Source organism: Sus scrofa, chromosome 13 (genome assembly GCF_000003025.6).
Source record: "Sus scrofa isolate TJ Tabasco breed Duroc chromosome 13, Sscrofa11.1, whole genome shotgun sequence".
Classification (NCBI taxonomy): Eukaryota; Metazoa; Chordata; class Mammalia; order Artiodactyla; family Suidae; genus Sus; species Sus scrofa.
This window is the reverse complement of record NC_010455.5, coordinates 180,839,123-180,855,330: the sequence shown is the minus strand read 5'-3', so window position 1 is coordinate 180,855,330 and position 16,208 is coordinate 180,839,123. Positions and strand designations below refer to the sequence as shown.

The following is a 16,208-nucleotide window of genomic DNA, read 5'->3' as shown; positions in this document are numbered from 1 at the left end:
AATGCACTTGGAAATTTACGAAGGATTTTGGAGACTACATTAATTTTATTAACAAGGTGGATGGATGGTCCTTATCTGACCTCCTTAAACAAATAGGGATTTGCAAACAATGAACACTAAAAATAAAAGAGGTCTTCCTCAAGTACTTTAAATTAGGCAAGACTTCCTAACCCGTTCTGTCATAGCTTGAGTTACTAGGTATATTTGAAAACATTGCATTTTTATAATATGTTAGTGTTAGACTTCAGTATTCTTCTCACACCTCAAATACAAAATGCAACTGTGAGATTTAACGTACTACCCAAACAAAGCAATTTTGCCATAAAATCTTACTTGGAATCATTATACTAGAGAATTTAGACCTAAGCTGTACCTTGGAGACTGTATCCATTAATTTTAGACATGATATCTAAAGGAAATTAGTAACTAGCCAGTGCATTTTCACCCATTACAGTGCCATCCTATATTAAAAATACAGTTCTGACCTGCTGTCAGGATATTCTTAATTAGCTGAGTTTTACCAAAACAAGAAATTTATGGTCCCCTTCCATAAGATCAAAGACATGCATTTATAAGATAACGTATAAAGAATATGATAGCCATCTGTGTTCCCACGATGGAATTAAGCAAACTTCTTTATAAAGATCAAAAGCATAACCTTAGACTTAGACCTTTGGTGATGATCTCACCAAAATAGTCAACTCAACACAAATTGGCTGTAAGAATGCAGAATAGCAGCCAATCACATTAACCTTATAAATAATACAGGACATTCTATATGTAGAGCCAACTTAGATATGCAAAAACAATACATTAAAAAAATAACCTGTCAGTCTCTTGATGTGACTAATTCCTTTAAAAAAATTAAGCCATTTTAACAAGAGTAGAAAATATTCATAGTGTAATCATTGTCAAGAAACCACTGTTTATGTTTCTGTCTACACAATGACAAGTATCCAGGTGACAAAACAAGATGTGGTTAATCATCAGAATAGCTCTAAATATATGGCTGCTTTTTTGCTCACAAACTCACCGCTTAAAATGTCATTGTCTGTATTTTGGATTCAAAATAATTATTCTTGAATTCTTTAATAATAATCATCTTTATGGGGTATGAGAAAACATAGGACTTTCAAAGGTGCCACTTTTGGATCACATGGTGCATAAATCTGTTTCTAAATAAGACTTTTTAGAGTATGGTTATGATTAATTAATGTCATTTATACTGACCTCAAATACGTTAGCAGTGCATTCTCCATGAAATAAAATAACTTTTTTAAATACCTCAGTTTTTAAAACTCCTTTCTCTTGCAAGGTTTCCAGTTGTTTTAATTAGGATTTTTTTTTAAAAAAGGTGCACTTCATGAAAACAAAATAACAGATTATGACATCTAAATACCCAAAAGAGAAGAAAAACCTCAAGCAGATTAATCACCTAAAGAGAAATGTTCTATTAATTAAAAAACAGCCACAGTTTTCACCAACTGTTAGCATGGTGCTCTATGGTTATTATTCTTTGTTCTTCTACTTACAAAGAATAGCAGAAGACCTGGAAAGAGAAATGAAAAGCTTTCACCCAAGAATCCAGAATTATTTCCCAATCTTGGATAATGATTTTCTTCTAAGTAAAAATTGTTTTTAACATCCAGGATGAATAAGAAAGAGATGTTTTACTCTAGCCATGAGATAAATCCAAAATTACACAATGGTTTCTAAATCTGTCATTAATTTTAAAAGTATCTCATAATATAAATACAGTGAAGTAAAAAATTTATTTGTATGTACTACAGCACAAGTGCCCAAAGAAAACATAGCTTTTCCTTTTTAAAAGTGATCGAATTTTTGTCATATGCCCATCCCATTAGGTTGTTAGGGATGAGGCAGGAAAATTATTTTCCAATTAATTTATATCACTCTTTTATGGTTTCAATAGTCTCTTCTGAGTCTTTTCCTCTATGACAGACATAATAATGACCTTCCAAAAAGGTCCACATCCTCATCCCCAGGATCTGTGAATATACTATATTACATGACTAGGGGGAAATTAAAGATGCTGATGGAATTAAGGTTGCTAATCAGCTGATCTTAAAATAGGGAAATTATCCTAGATTTTTTTCCATGAGCCCAAATTAACCTCAAGAGTCCTTAAAAGTAGAAGAAGGAAGCAGAAGAGGAGAGTTAGAGAGAGAGATTTAACTATGGCAGAATGGTCAAAGATGCAACATTTGATGACTTTTAAAGTGGAAGAGGGCAAGGAAAGTCGGCAGCCTCTGGAAGCTGGAAAAGGAAAGGAAACGAGTTCTCCCTTAGAATCTCTGGAAAAAAAACACAGCTCTGCCAACACCTTGATTTTAGCCTGGTGATACCCGTTTTGGACTTCTATCCTCAGAAACAGTAAAATAATATATTTATATTGTTTTAAGCCCCTAAATGTGTAGTAATTTGTTACGGTAGCAATAGAAATCCAATAAATGCTATCTTTTGAAAAAATAAGGTTTTAGGTGTAATCTCCCTCTCCTCTAAAATGATGGGGAAGGGACGAACTTACAAATCTAGTGGTTTTGGGGAAATGCAGAGCTGTCCTTGACCGCACTATCTTTAAATGTGTGTCTTGTCTGGTCTCTGGACTCCTGTGTAGGGTTGACTGAAGTAGGGCAGCTTATCTTACTAGTCCTGTTGAAGCATTGTATTAGCTCCCAAACTGAAATTCATGCATGTCGCCACTTCTTCCTAGTCTCAACATCCTCATGCTGTGTAGCCACTTAATTCCAGCTTCAGGCTTTTGTTGGAAAATCAAACCTTTCAACCTCACTGCATTTATGCACTAAGGCACATGAAAATACACTATAAACTGTGTGATCATAATGAACACAGTTCCAGATTCTTTCCAGGTCTTCATTTCTAGACACTTCACTCAGGGACTGCTAATCTCTTCCATGTTATTCTGGCATGAATCTGGACATGAATCTGAATATCCAGAGATGATTACAGTTTTTTCAATTCATGTCAAATCAATGGGAAGTATCTCCTCTTCTCCTTCCTGCTCCCTGCAGTGGCATCATGAAATTTATCTAGACTGTGGTGCAGAGGGTTAAGAATCTGACTGCAGAGGCTGTTCCAGTTGCCACAGAAGCACAGTTTGAGCCCTAGCCATGGCACAATGGGTTAAAAGATCCAGCTGTAGTGTAGGTCACAGTTGCAGTTCAGATACAGTCCCTGGCATGGGAGCTTCCATAAACCATGGCTATGACCATAAAAAAAAAAAAGTAAAGACATTTATCTACTGGTGTACTTAATAAAAAGCCTCCCTTGGGACTTTGATCCAGAGAAAGAAGAGCAAGGACACACATGTCACACACATATGTTCTGTCATTGGCTTTTTCTTCTATTTGTTTTCCTCCCACTCTTACCTCGGTTAGCAGCATTAGTAATTTTTGTTCCCATATAACAGATATTTCCTTTCATATCATAGCCTATTCCTTCATGATGTGGCATCCACAAATTCTTCTTTCACTAAGGCCAAATGGCAAACTGACTATTATAGAGGAAGACGGCAAATGTGATTTGGTAGGTTAAAACATATTCATTTATTATTTTCAAAATATTCCCCCCATGGACTTCTGGTTAAAATTGCAGATTTGATCTTAAAATCCTACTATCACTACTGAAAAGAAAAGGTAGTCTTTGTTTCGTTATGGTAATAGCAGAAAGAACAAAGAAAGAAACAAAACCAAATTTTGAAAAGTGGAACAAAATTTTGGAAAGTGGATAACTGGTGACTGACCAACAAGTTCTGAGAATACTAGATTTTAAGCCAGCAGGAGATAAAGCCAAAGTCCTCCCAACAATGTGTAAATATTAAGAAGCACCAGATGCTTTGAAAAATTAGCATAGAGAGGGATCAAGTTTTAAAAAATGGGTAGATTATGTTTACAAAGAACTTAAGTCCCTATAACTCTTCCTTATACCATGTTTGTGAGTAAATTCCCCTTTCTCACTAGAGCATAAGACTGAAGGCTTATTGTCTAAAGAAGATGAAGAAAAGTTGACATACTGGAGGATGGATTTCCATGCTCTAAGGGGGAATTTTAAGTCAATGTATACATCCTAGGTACTGAGAATCTTTCCTAACTAGTTTGGGTCTCAAAATGCATCTTCTCTTCTAAGCAATCTGACTTAGCAAGAAAAATAAAATAAAATATACATACAATGTGGAAGTGATGATTGGGTATGTAATAAAAATTGTGATCTGTTTCATAGCAGATTTTTCCTTGGGAAGGGACTGCCCAGGCGGGGCCATATTTCCCATTACTTTATAAATTAAATGCAAAGCAATGGTAATGAAATATGAGTGGAATTAATGTCCACCTCTTCAAGGCCTTGGCAGGTCCATAAAACCTTTTCACATAGCTTTCCTCCATGTCCCTTTCTCTTTTGGCCTGTTTGAAATATAAATGACGTCCAAGGTGACCTTGAAAATCATGTATTAAAGATGGCAAAGCCTCTGTTGGTCTAGGCCACTAAATAATTTTGTGTAGAAGGGGGTGCTCACAAACATAGTTTCTTGTTCAATACTATTATATGAGCAAGAAATAATTTTTATGTATAATTTAGTCATTAAAAACTGGCTTTACTAGAGACATCAGAGAGCATACTTAAGTAATTCATACAACAATTGTATCAGCCACATTATATATAATTAAAATCACAGTTAGTATGCCTCATTCATGCACTTAGAATTTCTGTTAGTTATAGTCACTATATCTTATTCTCAAGCACAAAAAATATATAGGACACTGAAAACACAGCATAGGCATTATAAAGTAAAATGAGTAACAAGAAAAGAGGCAACACTGAGGAAGTAAGATTATATTAGAAGAATGAAACTTTTCAAGGGACTATCACTAATGTTGCCAGAAAAAAATAACAAACTATTACCCCTTGAGACAGCAACAAGATGTTACAAAAAGAACATCTAGATAATCAAAAAAGCTATGGAAAATTAAATTATGACCATGATAATAAAAATAAAAAGCTAAAAAAATTGTAAGTTAAACTTGAGAAAACTATTTCATGAAGCAGAGAAAAAGAAAAATAAGTGTACAACAACAGAGAAACTATGAGAAAGAAGAAATATTCAGGAAATGTAGAACTCAAACAATTGGAATCCAAGGAAAGAGAAGTAAAGAAAATTAAGAAGGAAAATCATTAATGACATAATTCAGGAACTATTCTGGAAGTAAACAACATGAGACTCCAGAAAGAGTTTTCTGAGGAATCTATGAGTATGGATTCACACCACAGCATGGTAGTGCAGAATTTCCAAACACTTGAGACAGGAATTTCTAGCTCTGGTCATGGATGGAGTAACTAGCACTGAATTATGCTACTGCTGTAAACAATTATAAAGGTGGATAAAATTTAAAAACTAACTATTTGAAAGCACTGGATTACAACTAACATATGTAGGAATTAAGGGGCTATGATCCTTGAGAAAATGGAAACATATACTAGGGGCCTCCATATTCACTCCAGCTTTTTATCTAAGTATATTTCCCAATGTGTGGTGCAAGAAATTAAAGCCTGGGCAGAAAAGAGCAGTCTTACTGGCTAAGAAAGTACAATCTGAGGTTAGAGCTGATAGAGTGGCTAAAACTTAAGGGACATGATCATAGCAAGGAAAAAACAACAGAAAAAATATTTGCAAAATCTATGTGCAAATGGCCCTCAAGTCACTGAAGGAGATGTAGGCTGTGCCTGGACATGGGTAAAGTGAGAACTCAAGAAACCCAGCAGAAAATAGCAGCTAGGAAACTAAAAATCTAAATAGGTATTTTAGCCAACAAGTTATGTTAGCAAGATAGATAAGAGATAACTACAATACGATATTGGATTTTCTTAGCTGTCTGCTTAATCCTCTGAAGTTTCACTCCCTAAGTGTTATGATCTCATCCTAGGGTTACAAGCCATGATCTAGAACTAAGGGCTTTCCACTACGGCTAAGGGTAAAAATAAAATATAAAAACCATAATACAATAACCCCTAAAACTAACACTGGACCAGACCTTGGTGATTCACTGTTCTATTTTACACTCCAAATGTCCTGCATCCAATTAAAAAAATTATAAGAAACATTTTAATTGTATTAAAGAATACAATTAAAAATATAGAGTATTAAAGTATAGTTGACTTACAACACCATGTTAGTTTCAAGTGTATAGCAAAGTTATTCTGATATATATATAAATATACATATTTATCTTCTTTTTCAGATTCTTTACCATTATTCATTATGACAAGATATTGAATATAGTTCTCTGTGATATACAATAAACCCATTTTGCTTATCTATTTTATGTATAGTATTATGCATCTATTAATCCCACACTGCTAATTTATCCCTTCCTTCTTTCTCTTTGGTAACCATAATTCTTTGGTAAACATAACCAAATATGTCTGTGGGAAAAAAAATGTTTTAAAAAATACAGGACATAGTTACTGAGAAACTAAAGGAAAGAAACAGAAAAGAGAAACAGATCCACAGTTGACTCAGGTGTAGAATTTTAAGAGGTAGGTGTTCTAAAATAACTATAACTCATATCTTCCTGAAATTAGAGGAAAACATTGAGAATTTACCAACAGCACTCATACATTAAAAAAAAAAAGATTAAAATGGACATTCTAGAACTGAAAAAAAAAACAGAAGAACTGAGATAGAGAATAAATTTGTATTAATTTGTATTAATAAAATATGAGAAACAATAGATCAGAAGATCAGTGAACCGGAAGATAGGTCACAAAGGTGGAAAGAACGAAGATAATAAGGGACAGGGGAGACACCAAAAGAATTAAGGCAAATATAAGAGGAGTTCCAAAAAATGAGGAGAATGAGAATGGGACAGAGGATTATTTGAAGATATTTTAGCTAAGTAGTTCTTAAACCAATGAAAGAAATCAATTCATAAATTCAAAAGCCTCTACCAAAACTAATCAGGAAAAGCATACACAGGCACATCATAGTTTAACCATTAAAAATCAAAAGTAGAGAGCAAATACTTTTGGCATAGTACTAATAAGAATTACAGCTAACTTTTCAACTGAAATAATGACGACCAAAAGACAATGGATCCACATTTAAAGTGCTGAAAGAAAAAGTGGAAAAATTGACAAACTAGAATTCTATATCTGGTGAATATGTCTCTCAAAAAGTGAAAGCAAATTACTTTATTTTAGACATACAAAAGACATTGACACTAGGATATGTATACTAGTAGAAATACTACTTTAGACTAAAGGAAAACAATCACTGATGAAAGCATCAGTAAGAGTAATATAGAAGTACATTATAAAAGATTATTAACTGTTAAAAACACCAATAAAAACAATGGCTTATGAGATTTAAAACATTTGTTTTAAAAATGTATTTAAAATATATGGCAACAATAGCACAAAGATAGGAAAGCATAAATGGCTTTGATAAAATTTTTACTTTGGTGAGGGAAGTGATAATGATACTAAATACATGTAGACCGTAATAATTCAGAGATAATGTGATATGTAGGATAACATCTAATACATTAATAATACAAAAATACATAACTAAAAAGCTGGTCAAAAGATAATTGAAGTAAACAATTAATCCAAAGAAAAGCAAAAAAAGGAATAATAAACAAATGAAATAATTATAAAACAACTATAAGATCACTGGCCTAAAACCAGTAATAAGAGAAATAGCTCAGTTCAATAGGAAAATATAACAAATCTAAATTTATATTACTCTAATATCAAATTTTGTAACATTTATAGGAAAAAAATGGACAGGATTAAAAGAAGTGGATGAATGCAAAATCATAGTTGATATTTTTAATACATCTTCCTCAGAAGGATTTGAGCTTTCATTCAAAGATGCTAGAAAAATAAAAGCAAATCAACTCAATGAAAGTAGAGGAAATCATTCATACATATATAATAAATAAAACACAATCATGAAATTGAGAACTTATCAAAGAGAAAGTTTGATTCTTTGAAAATATTTTTAAAATGATAAATCCCTAGTAACACCTACAATGAAGAAAAAGTAATGTAATATCAGCATTAACACTGAAGAAAGGAACATAGCTACAGGTAACGAGGGCATTAAAAAAGGTCTAAAGAGGATATTAGAAAAAGCATTGTGTCAGTAAACTGGGAAACTTACATGCAAACATAAAAAGAGGTCATATTCAAAATATAGAGAAACTCTCCAAATAAATAAGAAAAATTATATATACAGTACAATTAAAGATGGAAAGTAGAATAGAATAGGCAATTCACAGAAAAGGCTATCCGAATAGCATTCAAAAACATAGAAAAATGGCAGAGTTCCCATTGTGGCTCAACAGAAAGGAATCCAACTATTAACCATAAGGTTGCAGTTCAATCCCTGACCTCGCTCAATGGGTTAAAGATTCGGCATTGCCATGAGCTGTGGTGTAGGTCACAGACATGGCTTGGATCTAGCGTTGCTGTGGCTGTGGTGTACACCCACAGCTGTAGCTCAGATTGGACCCCTAGCTTCGGAACCTCCGTATGCCATGGGTGCGACCCTAAAAAAAGCAAAAATAAATAAATAACAAAAAAACATAAAAAATGCTCAGCATCATTTATCAAGGATATGATAATTAAAACCACAGTACGATACTACTACACATCTACAGAATGGCAAAATTAAGATGACGGACAATAATGAGTGTTTTCAAGGATGTAGACCAGTCAAAACTATTGTACTTTGCTGGCTGGGTATAAATTGGTACATCAATTTTGAAGAACTTTGTCAAAGATCTAGTAAATCTAAACATATATTTATCCAGTGGTCCAGTAATTCTACCTCAAGATATATACTTAAGTGAAATATAACTGTACATCTCTGAGAAGATATATACAAGTATATTTGGGAAATAACCCAAATATTCATCAATAGCAGAATCAGCAAAATAACTATGCTGCATGGCAATAACAATGAATGAAGTACTGCCGTGTTCAACAAAGTAGATAAAATGTTGATCTGAAGGCTTCAGTCACAGAAATATTCATACTCTATAGTTCCATTCACATGAAGTTCATATTCATACTCTATAGTTCCATTCACAAAGTTCACTCATCTGCAGTGACAGAGGTAAGAATGGTATTTATCTTTGATGGGAGAGGATATTAACTAAACAGAACACAAATGAAACTTCTGGGTTCAGGAAATGTTTTATATCTGAATCTGGCTGGTAGTTACATACATGTAATGTGTGAAAATTTAACAAGATGTAAACAAGATTTCAGCATCTGATTCTATGTGTTATACCACAGTAAATTTTTTTAAAATATAGTGGAAGATAAGCTTCAACAAAATGTAAGAGAAAACAAGCAAAAAAAGAGGATAATACAAGATGCTAGAATCAGGGAACCCAAAATAGAAGAGAGATGAAGAAAATCTCCCAGAGTAGGTGAAGGGAGACCCCAGTGTGACATCGGTATTCAAGATACCGAGAGGCAACATGCCAGATTCAAGCAGTACAACTCAACAGGTGGAGAAGTTGAGGGTTATCATCCGAGATCCTTCCTACCATCGCCTTATTTACTTAGACTTAAGAAACAATGTCAGGTTGCTCCTTGCCTTGATATGGGTTGATGAAAATCCTACTCTTCCTTCTGTATGCCTTGTTGCTGAATGTCCTTACTTCAGCCCACAAAAGACATTCTCCTAAGAACTGGAGTTGGCCTTTTTGAGTCTAGTTCATATTCCTGAAAGGTTTTCATTCAGTAGCTGCTCATGAGTGGCTTCTTATGAGAAAAAAAAAAAGAAATATCTTAATTTTTATATTCACAATTTACTGTTTAATAAAACATAATCCTTACACATGTAATCTTTTTTTTTTCTTATTTGGCCACACCTACAGCATAAGGAAGTTCCTTGAGCCAGGAAGTGAATTTGAGCCAGAACTGTAACTTATGCCATAATGGGATCCTTAACCCACTGTGTCAGGTCAGGGATCAAACTAGATCATTAACCCACTGCACCACAGCAGGAACTCCTACACACATAATCTCAATACTAGCCAATATGGGTTCCCATCGTAGTTCAGTGGAAATGAATCTGACTAGCATCCATGAGGATGCAGGTTCAATCCCTGGTATTGCTCAGTGGGTTAAGGATATGGCATTGCCATGAGCTATGGTGTAGGTTGCAGATGCAGCTCGAATCTGGCGTTGCTGTGGCTGTGGTACAGGCTGGTGGCTACAGCTCCAATTCAACCCCTAGCCTAGGTATCTCCATATGCTACAGGTACAGCCCTAAAAAGACAAAGACAAAGACAAAACAAAACAAAACTAGCCAATAAAATTTGCTAAAAATAAACATGATATACAATACCATCTTTAGTAACATTGTAATTCATAAGCAAATATGGACATGGAATATAAAATACATCATATATACTTTATTTTTACTTAACATTTTCTGTAAAATAGAAATTTTGAGCACATTGATGATTTCTTCACAATATTTATACAATTATACCATCTTGAACACTAAGTGGCACATCACAACCAAATACCACCATTCAAATACTGATGTGTGTGCACATTATATTTAGAAGCATAATTTTTTAAATATCTGGAAGGATGTCCACCAATGTGTTGAATAGATACTCCTCAATAAAGGGAGTTGAGAAGGGAATGTGGACTTTTACTTTTTTCAGTATATATTTTTTTCCATTTTCGGCCACACCCACAGTATATGGCAGTTCCCAGGCCAGGGATCAAATCTGAGCTGCAGCAGTACTAGATCCCTAGTCCGCTGTTCCAGGCAGGGATCAAACTGGCAGTACTACAGAGATAAGCTGGATGATTAACCCAATGTGCCACAGTGGGAACTCTGCTTCGCTGTATTTTCAATAACAGCATAACCAAGTAAAACATCAAAAAATAAATGACACCAAGCATAAGCATCATTTAACTATGCAGAAACATTTGGCTTCCCCCCACCCCGCGTTTTTTTTTTTTTTTTTTTTTTCGCATCATTCCAGATGGTTAAGATCATGTAGACATTTCCTCAGCTAATATTTAAGAAATGTTAAAATTCATAGCATCCTTCTTTAATATGGAGGTTTAGAGATTAAAGAATGTACCCACATTTATTTCTCCCTAGGATAATTAGCAGTGAGTATTTCTGAGGTGGACATTAAGTAAAACAAACAGTAAAGTAATACAATGGGGAAAGCAGAGCCGTGGGAAGGAAGCATAGTAGATCTGAATCTTGGCTTTGAAGTGGAACATTCACCTACCTATAAAAGAGAAAATAAATCCATTTTATAATGTTATTGTGATAGATAAAATAACATTTAAATATCTTCCCTGGTGTTCAGCCCTAAATATGTATTTAATGCATGTCATTTCCTTCCATCTCCCTGATAATCAATAACCTAACCCAAACAGCTTTTAGAATAATTTTTTTCTATTTATATAATTCAGAAATTTGAAGATAAATATACCAGGGAGGGAAGGAAGTATGAAAAAAGGGTGAGAAAAAATTAAAATCCTTTTCAGAGTTAAAAGAAGAGGTGAATTGGTCCCTTCCACGAAATCTCCTAAGGCAGATGTAGGTCAGGAAAATGATGCAGTCTGGCTCTTTCATTGAGAACCTCCTGCCAACATTAGAGAAAACAAATGATTCTCACCTGAATCAACAAAATAGAATGTGGACAAAGACAACCTTACATCTTACAACACTGAATTTTGCAACTTCTAAGGATTTGTTTTGTTTGTTTAACTGCTTATCTTCATAAGAGGTCATTGATGTAACAGCCATCCAAGTGTCTAAATCCAAAGCCACCACTATGTAAGTAAACTTTCCTTTTTTTGGTCTTCAGACTGTGGCCTAGAGTAGGTTAAGTCTATAAAATTATACATCAAAGCAGATGCATTTATAGCTTTGTTTGGTTTACTGAGACTTGTTCCTAAAAGCTTGGTTCCTAGTCTTCACACACAGAAAAGGAGCCACAGTTGTGGGCAACATTCTCACTCCCCACAAGTGCTGTTCGGGCTACGTTGCCTGAAGTGTTGAGGAATGGTACCCTTGCAGCTTCTCATCATTGTGATGGGAGGGCCCTTACTTTTCTTCCTCAGTGGGATTTGCCAAGAGCAGAAGGTATTCACACTCATTAAACCTGTCTCTGTCTGAAAGATTTCTTTTCCAAAGGAGAAAAGCACCTGATTTACTCACCTTAACCAGAACATTGATTTTTCACTAGCTGAATCAACATTTCTTTCAGCTACTCTAAGAGTTATCGCCACATTAAGTAAGGCTTTCAAAAAGCCAAGTCCTAAAAACGTAATCTTGGAGCCTCTCTGAGATGCTTTCATGAAAACAGAGACTTTACTCCCTTAGGACCCAATGAGAAAAGTTTCTTTTTATCTTTTCCTAAACTGTGGTTAAAAGAATGGTCTTCAGTGTTCCTTGGTGTCTTCTAAGCAAGATCACTTCAATAAATCCAGCGCTAGCACAGTCCAAAGAAAAATGTACATCTTCAAGTATATTTAGATGCTGTCTTCAGAACATAAAAACTATGTAACCAAAAATGTTTCTCTTTTTGCCTTTGATGTCAGAAACAGTGAGGCAAAATGTGTTTTATGAGGTTTATAGTCTCTGCTTGCTCTACACCCCTCAGTGGGATCTTTGTACCTTTAAATGTCTTCTTCTGCTCAGTGCTTTAACCTCTACTCTTTTGAGTCTTTTCTCAAATACATGGGCTGATGTATTCATTTCCTATTGCTTCTGTCACAAACTACTACAAATTTAGTGGCTTTAAAACAATCCAAACTTATCATTTTACAGTTCTGGAGGTCAGAGGCTCAAAATAGGTGTCAGAAAGCAAAATTCTAGGTGTTGGCAGGGTTATTTCCCCCCAGAGGCTCTTGGGGAGAATATGGGTTTTGTTTTTATCTTGTCCAGCTTCTAGAGGCTGCTTACCCATATTCCCTGCCTCATGGCCTCTTCCTCCATTTTCAGAGCCAGAAAACAACATTGCATCTCTCTGACCATTCTTCCCTAATCACATTTCCATTAGACTCTGAAAGCTTCTATCTCCCTCTTTGACTTTTAATAACCTTTGTAATTTTACTGGGCCCAAAGAGATAATCCAGGATAATCTCAGCATCTGTTGATTAGCGTCCTTAATTCCATTTGCAATCATTTCTCTTTGTGATGTAATGTAGCATATTTCCAGGTTCTGGGAATTGAGAGATGGATCCCTTTGGGGGCCCCATTATTCTGCCTAACATATGGAACGAGTCTTATATTAACAATGGAAAATTAATACTCACCAAATATATAAAATCTGAGTTGGGAAATAGTCCAGTGTCAAGAATAACAACCAAATCCCCCCCTCAAAAAAGAAGGGAGTAGCAGGACTTCCCCGGTTGTCTAATGGTTAAGATTCATGCTTTCATTGCTGTGGCCCAAGTTGGGTTCAATCCCTGAGTCTGGGAATCTGGGAATTGAGATCTTACACCAAGCCACTGCACTCCCACAAACAAACAAACAAAAAGCAGCATTTGAGGTGAAATTACCAGACAGAAATCATCAGCCTTGGGGTGGACATGGGAAAGAAAGTTTCACTTAGACCCCAGGACATCAAACTCCAGGCCACTCCCTAGTCCTCATCCTCCCCAGATCAGTATTTTGTCTTTGGTTGACTGCAACTGTCTCAGTGGTCTCCACTGCAGGTCTCACTACTTGATTGGCCAATGCTGGGATTAAGGCCTGTGAAGGCAGATATTCAACAGACCACCCAAGGGAGGTCTTTACCCACAGCCCCAGGGGCTGCATTAACTGGTGTACTTAATTACTTACCAAGTGTTTAATTTGAATCTAAATGGCCACCCTACCATATTAGAATATCTATGCATATACCAATGACACAAACTGCTGAATCCAAATATAAAAAGGATTCAGACAGATCCAAGGACCAAATATATGGACATGCCACTGAACATGTATGGAAGACTGTAATAGGTCTAATATCCATTCCCCTCTTTTCCTTAATAAGTATGTTACTTTCCTTTTGCTGCTGTAAAATTTAACACAAACCTGGTGATATAAAACAACACAAATTTATTCTTTTATGGCTCTGGAGGTCAGAAGTTGAAATGAATTTTAGGGGCTTACAGTATTAATGGGACTGGTTCTCTCTGGAGACTCCAAGGGAAATTCTATTCCCTTGTCTTTTCCAGCTTCTAGAGTCCACCAGCACTCTTTTGACCCATATCCCTTCCTCCATTTTCAAATGCTTCACTCCAACCTTTGCTTCCTTTACCCATCTTCTTCTCTGAACCTGTATGGTGCTTTCAAGGACCATTGTAATTACATTGGGTCCACCTGGATAACCCCTGGATAATCTTCCCCTCTGGAGATTCTTAATCATATCAACAATGTCTCTTTTGTCATCTAAGGTAGCATATTTGCAGATTGTGGAGATTAGGCCATTAATATCTTTGGGGGTAGGGGACATTATTGTGTCTACCACAGTAAGCCAGTCTTGATTTTTAGCATAGTATGTGGACAAATGTGACAAAAATTATATATCACAGTCTTCTTTGTGATTGAGTGTGACTATATGACTAAGTTTTGGCTAATGAGATATAAGCTGAAGTCCTCTGTGAGAATTTCAGGAAGTTTGCCTAAGGGAAATTAGTATGCCTTCTGGCTTCTTCCAGTCTGATGACTAGAATGAAAATACAATGGCTGGAACATCAGCAGCCTCCTTAGATCAAAGAGTTAACCTTTGCAGTGGAGCTATATATAGTGGAAAAGCAAGATAGAAAAAGCTGGGGTCTCAGAACAAGCTTGAACTGACTTCTGGACTTTTAAATATGAGATAAAAATATATTTCTATCACGTTTAAGCTATGATTAGAGTTTCTTATTATAGCCAGATTTAGCGCTAACATATTTTTATGCTAACATAAATAACAAACATATTTTGTATTATATAAAGTAATATTAAGCTTTCATCTTTTAAAAAATATAACATTGGCTCTGTGTTTATAAATATTTTTCATAAGTAGAGAAATTTTAATCATAATGACAGCTAATATATTTATATGCAAAGAACGAAAGGAAATCTCTAGATAAAGTTGGATTTAGGAAAATTAAACATCAACTTATTCTTTTCTTTTTTTTTCCTTTTTATAGCCACATCTGCAGAATATCTAAGTTCCTAGGCTAGCATCAAACTGGAGCCGCAGATGCCAGCCTACATCACAGACACAGCAACACCAGATCCTAGCCGCATCTGTAGCATCTGCGACCTACATTGCAATTTGCAGCAATGTTGGATCCTTAACCCACTGAGTGATGCCAGGGATTGAACCTGCACCCTCATAGACACTATGCCAGGTTTAAGCCAATGACTCACAATGGGAACTCCTAAATATAAATTTATATCATTGTTTCATTCTTTATCGCTACACTAAGTAAAGCAAAATCTCAACAACTTCATAACTGCAGAGACTGGTCTAAATACTAGAACCAAATATTGCCCAAAAAACAATGCCAAGTGAGAAAAACTCCATTAAGAGCCTTTGCATAGGTCTTCTATCTTTTTGACAAGTACCAGCCTAATTTATCTTTATAACCTTTACACTAGAAACAAAAAAGCTATGATCAAAAATTTTAAAAATAAATGGCACACAAGGACTGATGCAAATATATACATACATACATACATACATATACACATACACACACACACATATATATGTTTTATCCTCCCTTGGGCTAGCAGGATCTTGAGTAATGTTAAATTTCTATATCTATATCTGTATATAATAGACATATTTTATACATGTGAATATGTATTTATAGTAACATATTTGTGAAAAATGTACTTTTGCTTCTCTCTATATAAATTCCCAAATGCTACATCTACATATGAATAAAATTTTAGAAGCAAATAATATATAATGAAATATCATAATTAACTCAGAGAAGCAAATAGAGTCAGGATGACCAAAAGCATAGGAAGAAAACTATTCATGGTACAGATTGATAAGCATAATCCCTAATATTTGACCATTTTGCATCTGCATAGATTACACCAGAAAAAAACAGAATTGATAAAATGAGTAATAATGGAACATACACTGACAGTTTCCAACTTACAAAGAATTGGTGCTCCAAAA

The 16,208-nt window shown here is 34.9% G+C and overlaps 1 protein-coding gene across 6 annotated transcripts in view; it reads right to left on the bottom strand.

Annotated features, from left to right (window-relative positions):
• LOC106508546 overlaps positions 1-16,208 on the bottom strand; it is a 593,953-nt gene that overhangs the window by 516,202 nt on the left and 61,543 nt on the right. Inside the window, exon 2 of one of the 6 annotated variants that reach the window (XM_021071416.1) lies at positions 9,644-9,810. The exons of the other annotated variants lie outside the window; for them this stretch is intronic. The gene's annotated coding sequence lies outside the window, so the exon portion shown is untranslated. The remainder of the gene's footprint in view (positions 1-9,643; positions 9,811-16,208) is intronic. 6 annotated transcript variants of the gene reach the window in all.